This window comes from Zootoca vivipara, chromosome 6 (genome assembly GCF_963506605.1).
Source record: "Zootoca vivipara chromosome 6, rZooViv1.1, whole genome shotgun sequence".
NCBI classification, from domain to species: Eukaryota; Metazoa; Chordata; class Lepidosauria; order Squamata; family Lacertidae; genus Zootoca; species Zootoca vivipara.
Window position 1 is genome coordinate 16455262 of NC_083281.1, and position 8065 is coordinate 16463326.

The window sequence follows — 8065 nt, forward strand, 5'->3', positions numbered from 1 at the left end:
GGGCGGCTAATGCACAGGGCCACTTTCAATCCTGTTTGTGCCTGCAAAGGGCTGGGCATCTGGGAAAGCTCAGTCTTTGGAGCATGAGCCTCTTAATGTCTGGGTCATGAGTTCAAGCCCCACACTGGGCAAAAAATTCCTGCTTCGGAGGAGGTTGGACTTATATGACCCTCATGGTCCCTTCCACCTCTACGATTCTATATTGCTTCATTTCCAATCAGTGCATACCCTTGCTGGAATCCCCCTGCCCCTTTTTGGCCCCACTTTTCAAATAGGAAATAAATGGAGGCTAAGAGGTCCCCTCCTTTTTGTGCCAGCTGGTCAGATCAGCTCAAATCTGAATTTAATTTGCTTATCACAACTGATTAACATTCAGAGATTTTATGCAATCCATCTGCTTGCTAGAAAGGGCTAAAAGGTAAACAGAGTGCACCATGAAAGGTAAGCAGGGCAAAGGACAGGTGCCTCAGATAACGGCAGCGTGAGAGCAAATTATAAGCTGTGGAACGGCAAGAAAAGGGGATCAATTTTACACAGAAAGTTCAGAACCTCTAGGGATTATCAAAAGAGCCTGAATTCCCCCCCCCAGCCCATTTATATCCCATCCCACACTTGCTAATTTTTGGGTGGTTAACTGTAAAATCACACCAAAAAATTGCACTAAATTTGCAACAGAAAGAACTCCTCAGACAGTATCCAAGGACAGAGGCAGGAACTGCCTAATGGCCAGAATTTGAAAGCCAGCAGTGTAAGGACGCGGGTGGTGCTGTGGGTTAAACCACAGAGCCTAGGGCTTGCTGATCAGAAGGTTGGTGGTTCGAATCCCCATGACAGGGTGAGCTCCCGTTGCTCAGTCCCAGCTCCTGCCAACCTAGCAGTTTGAAAGCACGTCAGAGTGTAACTACATAAATAGGTACCACTCCAGCAGGAAGGTAAATGGCATTTCCGTGTGCTGCTCTGGTTCGCTAGAAGCGGCTTTGTCATGCTGGCCGCATGACCTGGAAGCTATACGCTGGCTCCCTCGGCCAGTAAAGTGAGGTGAGCGCTGCAACCCCAGAGTCGTCCGCAACTGGACCTAATGGTCAGGGGCATAGCTGCCAAGTCTCCCGTTTTTCATGGAAAACCCCCGGATTTTAATCCGTTTCCCGCTGTTATCCTGAATAGAAAAAAATCCCGGAAATCCCCCGGATTTCCTACCTGCCAGGGAGGCTTCATATCGGGTGCTGCTCTGCCCATATCTGGGCACCAGAAATCGGGCAGAGTGTCACTGGAAGTCGCTTCTACGCATGTCTGTCCCACCTCCCTACAGAGGGGAAGGGTCATGGAGAAGTCCAGTTGCACCAGGTAGTGATCTGACCATGGCACTTCTTTAGTTTTGCTTTTACTTAGTGTCAGATCACCAACATCCATAGAGGTAAACACCAGGTCCAAGGCATGTCTGCGGCTATGAGTTGGGCCAGACTTATTCAGGGACAGCCCCATGGAGGCCATGCTTTCCACGAAGTCCCGAGCAGCCCCTTGTAAGGCTGTGTCGGCGTGGATGTTAAAATCCCCTAGGACAACCAAACTAGGTGTCTCCAGGAGAACATCTGCCACAACCTGAAGCAGCTCGGGCAGGGAATCCTTGGTGCAGCGGGGAGGTCGGTACACCAAAAGGAATCCTGTACTGCCCCTATTGCCCAACTTCCAGAACATGCACTCAGAGAACTGGGTCTTCCCAATAGGACGCCTGGTGCAAACTAATGACTTCCTAAAAATCACTGCAACCCCCCCTCCCCACCCACAAGGCCTGGGTTGCTGTGTGTAAGAGAAATCTGGTGGACAAGCAGCAGCTAAAACAGGCCCATCTGTTTCATCCAACCAAGTCTCTGTTACACATGCCAGGTCAAGTCCTCCATCCACGATCAAGTCATGGATGGCAGTGGTCTTATGAATCATTGACCAGGCATTGCACAGCAGTACCTTCAGGTCGTGTGGGTATCCCTTGCTGATTCCAGTATCCATCCGGTCAAGACCAGACCCGGGGGCAGGGATAGTCCTCTGACAACGGCTAAGCCTGCCTCCTCAGTAATTACATGGTCTGGTCTTAGCGTAGCTCCTCCTCCTACCCATGATCACTGAGATCGGTTATCCCAGTACACCCCCCCCCCCGTGGAACCTGCCCCAGCCATTTTATTGGCTGGGACCCACTTCCAGGCAGCCCTGACCCCTCCCCCTAAAAACAAATTAAAACCTATATAAAACACACAATAAACTCAATAGAACAATACAAACCAAAAAAATAAAAATTACAAAAGTAACAAAATTAAACAAATTCCCAAACCCAACTAAACATCCAACCCACCCCCCACACCACAGCGTATTTAGAATGGTAAAAAAGGAAATTTTAAAACATTTTAAAAAGAACTCTGCACAGTTCAGAGTCCTCCTGGACAGCAACAGCGTTGGGGGCAACAGTCCCCAGGAGGCCCGCCCTGGGCCAGGTGGTGAGTGGCAGGAACGGGGCCCTCAGGCACTCATGCAGGGGAGTCCTCCTGGGCAGCAGCAGCGTTGGAAGCAGCAGTCCTTTTGAGGCCTGTCAGGCCCCATCCTGGGCCAGGTGGTAAGAGGTAGGGACAGGACCTGCAGGCACTCACGCAGGGGAGTCCTTCTCAAGATTAGTACAGCATGCAGCTGGGACCATCTATAGGGAAATCTTTCCTCAGAGAGCCACGTGGCCCTCATGCTGCCTTTCCACAGCCGGTTAAGCGAAGCGCTAGGCTTTGGGAAGCAGGAGCAAAGCTCTGGCAGGGTCCTCCAACAAAGCTGGGAGAGTGCAAAGTAGGCTTTAGGAAGGAGGCACAAAGACTCCAGGATCCTGCCAGTATTAGAGGTTACCGACCTTAACCACTTCCCAAAATGCCTAGCAGAGCTTCCTGGCAGCAGACGACAAGAACTGTAGTCACACTCAAATGCACTTTCAAGAACTACGGTACTTTATGCAAGCATTTGGTTATACAAGCAGTTTCTTTTTTTCCTTTTTTTTAAATTTTAAAAATATCTTTATTAGTTGTTTCAGATAAAAACACACATGAACAATTACACGCACGTACTCATGAACAAATGTTTGTAAGTTATGTTTCGAAACATTAATAACAAAAACATCTTTGATCGAAAAAAATATATATAGACAACTTAAATAAAGAAACTCGGAAAAATAGAAATAAATAAATAGGTAATCAAGAAAGAAAGAAAGGAAAAAGAGAGAGAGGAAAAGAAAAAGTAAAGGGCGGAGAAATCAAAAGAAACAGACAGAAATAGAGAAAGAGGCAAAGATTGAGAAGAGAAGAAAAGAGAGAGAAAAGAAAATAATAATAATATTGACTTCCACCGCTTCATCGTACAGTAAATAAATTGATACATTCTTAATTTAACTGTCTTTTTATCCTTTTGTCGACACTAAAATAAATTTTTCTTATTTACATCCTATAAACATCTCATTTCATCAACGACAGGGTTAGTCCAAGCATAGCCAGATTTTAGTTCCCAGACCTTGTTTACCTAGGTAATCATTTAGATATCCCCATTGTTTCCTTATCAAGGCTTTAGGTTTATTATTAATTACATCCGTCAATTTTGCTAATTCCAGATACTCGCAAATTTTATTAATCCATTCACCCTTTGTCGGGATGTCTGTGCTTTTCCATTTACTCGCGACTAGCATCCTGGCGGCAGTTGAAGCGTACATAAAAATGTTCCTCCTTTCACTAGGAATTTCGTTGTACAAAATGCCCAGCAAATACATTTCGGCCTTTTTGGGAGGAGACATTTTGATCAATTTTTTGGTCTCTTCATGAATTAATTCCCCAAATTTTTTGATCTTGGGACAAGCCCACCATATATGAAAAAAATTGCCCACCGCATTATCACATCTCCAGCATTTACCACTACACGAATTATTCATTTTTGCCAATTTGCTGGGCACCATGTACCAACGATGGTGCATCTTCATATAATTTTCCTTTAGAGTAACGCTAGCGGTAAAGTTTATACCCTTTGTCCAAAAATTACTCCAATTCTCGAATGCAATTTCATAACCCAAGTCTTGCTCCCATTTCAACATCCATTTTCCTTTTACATCTTCTTCCGATTCTGTGGGGCCTAATAATTTGTACATTTTGGCTATTATTTTTTCATTACTTAACAAAACCTCTTTTTCAAATTTGGTTATTTTAATTCCAATTCCATTACGTTTAATATCTTTCTCATATGTCGCTTTTAACTGAAAGAATTCTAGCCAGCTTATTCCTTTTGTTTTTAATATTTCATAATCTTTTAATTTTAAAGTATCATTTTTTTCCTCAATCATATCTCTATAGGTTGGCCAGACTTCTTTTTTATTGACTCTCAGAGTGGCATTTGCTTCTATCGGAGAAGCCCAACCAGGTATTCTATCTATGATTTTATCTTTAGTTCGATCCCATACCTCTAGTAACGCTTTCCTTACTAGATGGTTCTTAAAACCATTATGCATTGGGACTTTTCCATAAAATAGATAACCATGCCATCCAAATAGTTTATCCCATCCTTCTAGATTTAGAATTTCTATGTCTTTCAAAATTAGCCACTCCTTGATCCAACTCCAGCATGCTACCTCATAATATCTGGGAGTGCAAATCCGCCATTTTCTCTTGGTTTTATCAAATTCTCCATTTTTATCCTGGCCTTCTTCCCCTGCCAGATGAAGTCGGCTAGATCTTTTTGCCAATTCTTAAAATGTCTCAATCCTATCACTACTGGAATGTTTTGAAAAAGGAACATCATTTTCGGTAGTATCATCATTTTAACCATTGCAATTCTACCACATATTGTTAATTTTAATTTTTCCCATTTCCCCATGCTCTCTTTGATTTCTTTCCATTTTTTGATATAATTATCTTTAAACAAATTAGAATTATTGTTCGTAATCCAAATTCCTAAATAATTCACTTTATTTTCAATTTTAATTCCTGTTAATTTGGCCAATTCTTCCTTATTCTTCCCTCTCATATTTTTCACCAATAACTTTTCTTTATTTAATTTAAAGCCCGATACTTTACCGAATTCTTTCATTTTTTCTAATGCTTTAATAATGCTTTCCATGGGGTTTTCAGTTATTATAATCAGATCATCAGTGAAAGCTTTTGTCTTGTAGCAAATTGGTCCTAGATTTATTCCACTAATTTCTTTATCTTTTCTTAGTGCTATTAGAAGCGTTTCAAGTGTTAGAATAAATAACAGGGGGGACAGAGGACAACCTTGTCTTGTCCCCCTTTCGATGTTAAAGTCCTTTGAAATCTCATTATTGATAATTAATTTTGCTTTCTGTTGTTTGTAGATGGCCCGAATTCCGTTCAATATTTTACTCCCCATATTCAGACTTTCGCAGGTCTTAATCATAAATTGCCAAGACACGCTATCAAACGCTTTTTCTGCGTCCACTAAAAGCATTGACATCTCTATACTTGGGTTCATTTCCGCATACTCTATTATGTCTATGATTGTTCTCATATTATCTTTTATTTGTCTTCCTGGTAAGAAGCCAGCTTGGTCTTTTTTGATTATTCTATGTAGAACGACTTTTAATCTATTCGCTAATATGCCTGTGAATATTTTATAATCTATGTTAAGTAGCGAAATTGGTCTGTAATTCTTTATTAAATTCAAATCTGCGTCTTTTTTGGGAATCAACGTAATGAACGCCTCCTGCCAAGAATTCGGAATCTCACCCTTCTTTAATATTTCATTCATTAAAATCCTTAGTTTTGGTATTAATATTTCCTCTAATTTCTTGTAATAACTCATCGAGATCCCATCAGGACCAGGAGATTTCCCTTCTTTTAAATTTTTAATAACCTTTTTTATTTCATCTTCTTTAATATCCGCATTTAATAATTCATATTCTTTCGCATTAATTTCTGGTATATTATTTTCCAATAAATATTTATTAATTTCATTCTTATCTACACATTCTTCCTTATATAATCGTTTATAATAACTTACGAATCTATCTTTAATTTGGTCTATCTCGGTTATCTCATTTCCCTCTTCAACAATTTTATTAATTAGCCTTTCAATTTGCTTTTCTTTTACTGACCAGGCTAACAATCTTCCCGGTTTATTTGCCTGTTCGAAATATCTTTGCTTCGTCCATATAATTTTATTTTTCACCTCTTTATTAATCAAATCTTCTAAATGTGTTTGTAACCTTTTAATCTGTTGTTGAATCTCTTCATTCTTTGGGCTTTTGACTAATTCCTTCTCTTTCCCTCTAATTTGTTCATTTATCTCCATAATATTTTTCTTTTTTTCTTTTCTAATCCTGGCCATTTGTTGCATTGCAAACCCCCTCATATACGCTTTGCTTGTTTCCCAAATCACATTTTTATCTGTACCTTGACCCTCATTTATTTCAAAAAATTCTTTTAATAGCTCTTTGGCTTTATTTACCCTTTGTTCTTCTCTCCATATTTCGTCGTTGAGTCTCCATCTCCCTTTGGTTTTATTCCTAAATTTTATTTCAATTGTCACCGGGTTATGATCCGAAATTGATTTGTTTAATATATCAGCCTTGTCTAGATATAACATTAATTTTCTTGTTAGCCAAATGGCGTCTAGCCTGCCACCTGATTTCTGCGCGTCTGAATAATGGGTTATGTCTCTCACACTGGGATTTTTTGTTCTCCATGTATCATGCAAGTCAAAACTTTCCACCAACTGAAAGAAGGATTGTGGTAGTCTGCCTGAGTTGTTTGGTCTATCCCTTTCTGTTCTGTCCATTTCTGTGGACACTACCCCATTCCAATCCCCCATAATCATTATATTCTCTCTTACTTGGTCCCATAAAATCTCCTCTACCTTTTTATAGAATTCATCTTTTTTATTATTTGGGGCGTATATACCCACCACCGTTATTTTCCCTTCACAAGTGTTTATTTCGATTCCCAGAATTCTGCCTTCGTCATCTTTAAATATCTGTTTTGGTTTCAATTTTTCGTTTATATAAAAGACTATCCCTCTTTTCTTTTCATCTCCCGAGGATATAAATTCCAGTCCCAACCTGCTATTTTCTAATACTCTAGCATGATTTTTAGTTATATGTGTTTCTTGTAAACAAATGATGTCATATTTTCCCTTTTTCAATATGCATTCAACTCTGTTCCTTTTGTGTTTGCTGTTTAATCCATTGACATTCCATGAAATACACTTCATTATAATTACCCTTTATTGTTAAAAGATAGAAAAAAGAGATTGTGAAAAGAAAGACAAATGGCTCCCTTTGGGCCCTCCCAAACTTGTTTGTGGGAGAAGACAAAGAGAGTCTTTAAAAAAGAAAAAAAAGCATCAATTCATAGAAAATAAGAAGAAAAACACAAGCCCCAATTCAATTTATACATTCGGGTACTAGCTGAATTTCGTTCCTACACTTATTACTTGCTTTCCCCCCCCCACCTCAGGCAATTTTTCTCCCCCCAGCTCCTCCCAATATTTCCTCCAAAAACTTCGTGTGTCATCAACCGATCTGAATGTTCTTTTCCTGTCCCTATAGGTAAAAGTTAGCCCCTCCGGGAACTCCCATTTAAATCTTATGTTGTTCTTCCATAGCGCCACAGTCATAAATTTATAATTTTCCCTTTTCTTTAGAATTCTTGACGGGATTTCTTTCATTATCTCCACTGTTGATCCATCGATGATGAGTGGATTAGATCTACCTTTCATAAGGAGTTTGTCTTTGAGCAGTCTTGAGTTGAGGAACATCAGGCAGTCTCCTGGCCCTTTCCTAGTTTTATTTTTACTTGAACGTATTCGGAATATTTTTTCGATGTCTAGTTGTAAATCTTCTTCTTCCACTCCCAGCCAGTCTGCGATAGCCTTTGTCAACTTTTCTGCGATGTCCTCATCATGGTTTTCCTTGACTCCCCTCACGCGGAGAGTTAGATCTTTCTGTTTCATTTCCAAAACTGCCATGGTGTCATATATTTCTTCTTTCATTTTCTTTAATTCATCAATCTCCTCTTTGTTTTTTTCCTGGAATCTTTTTAAATCC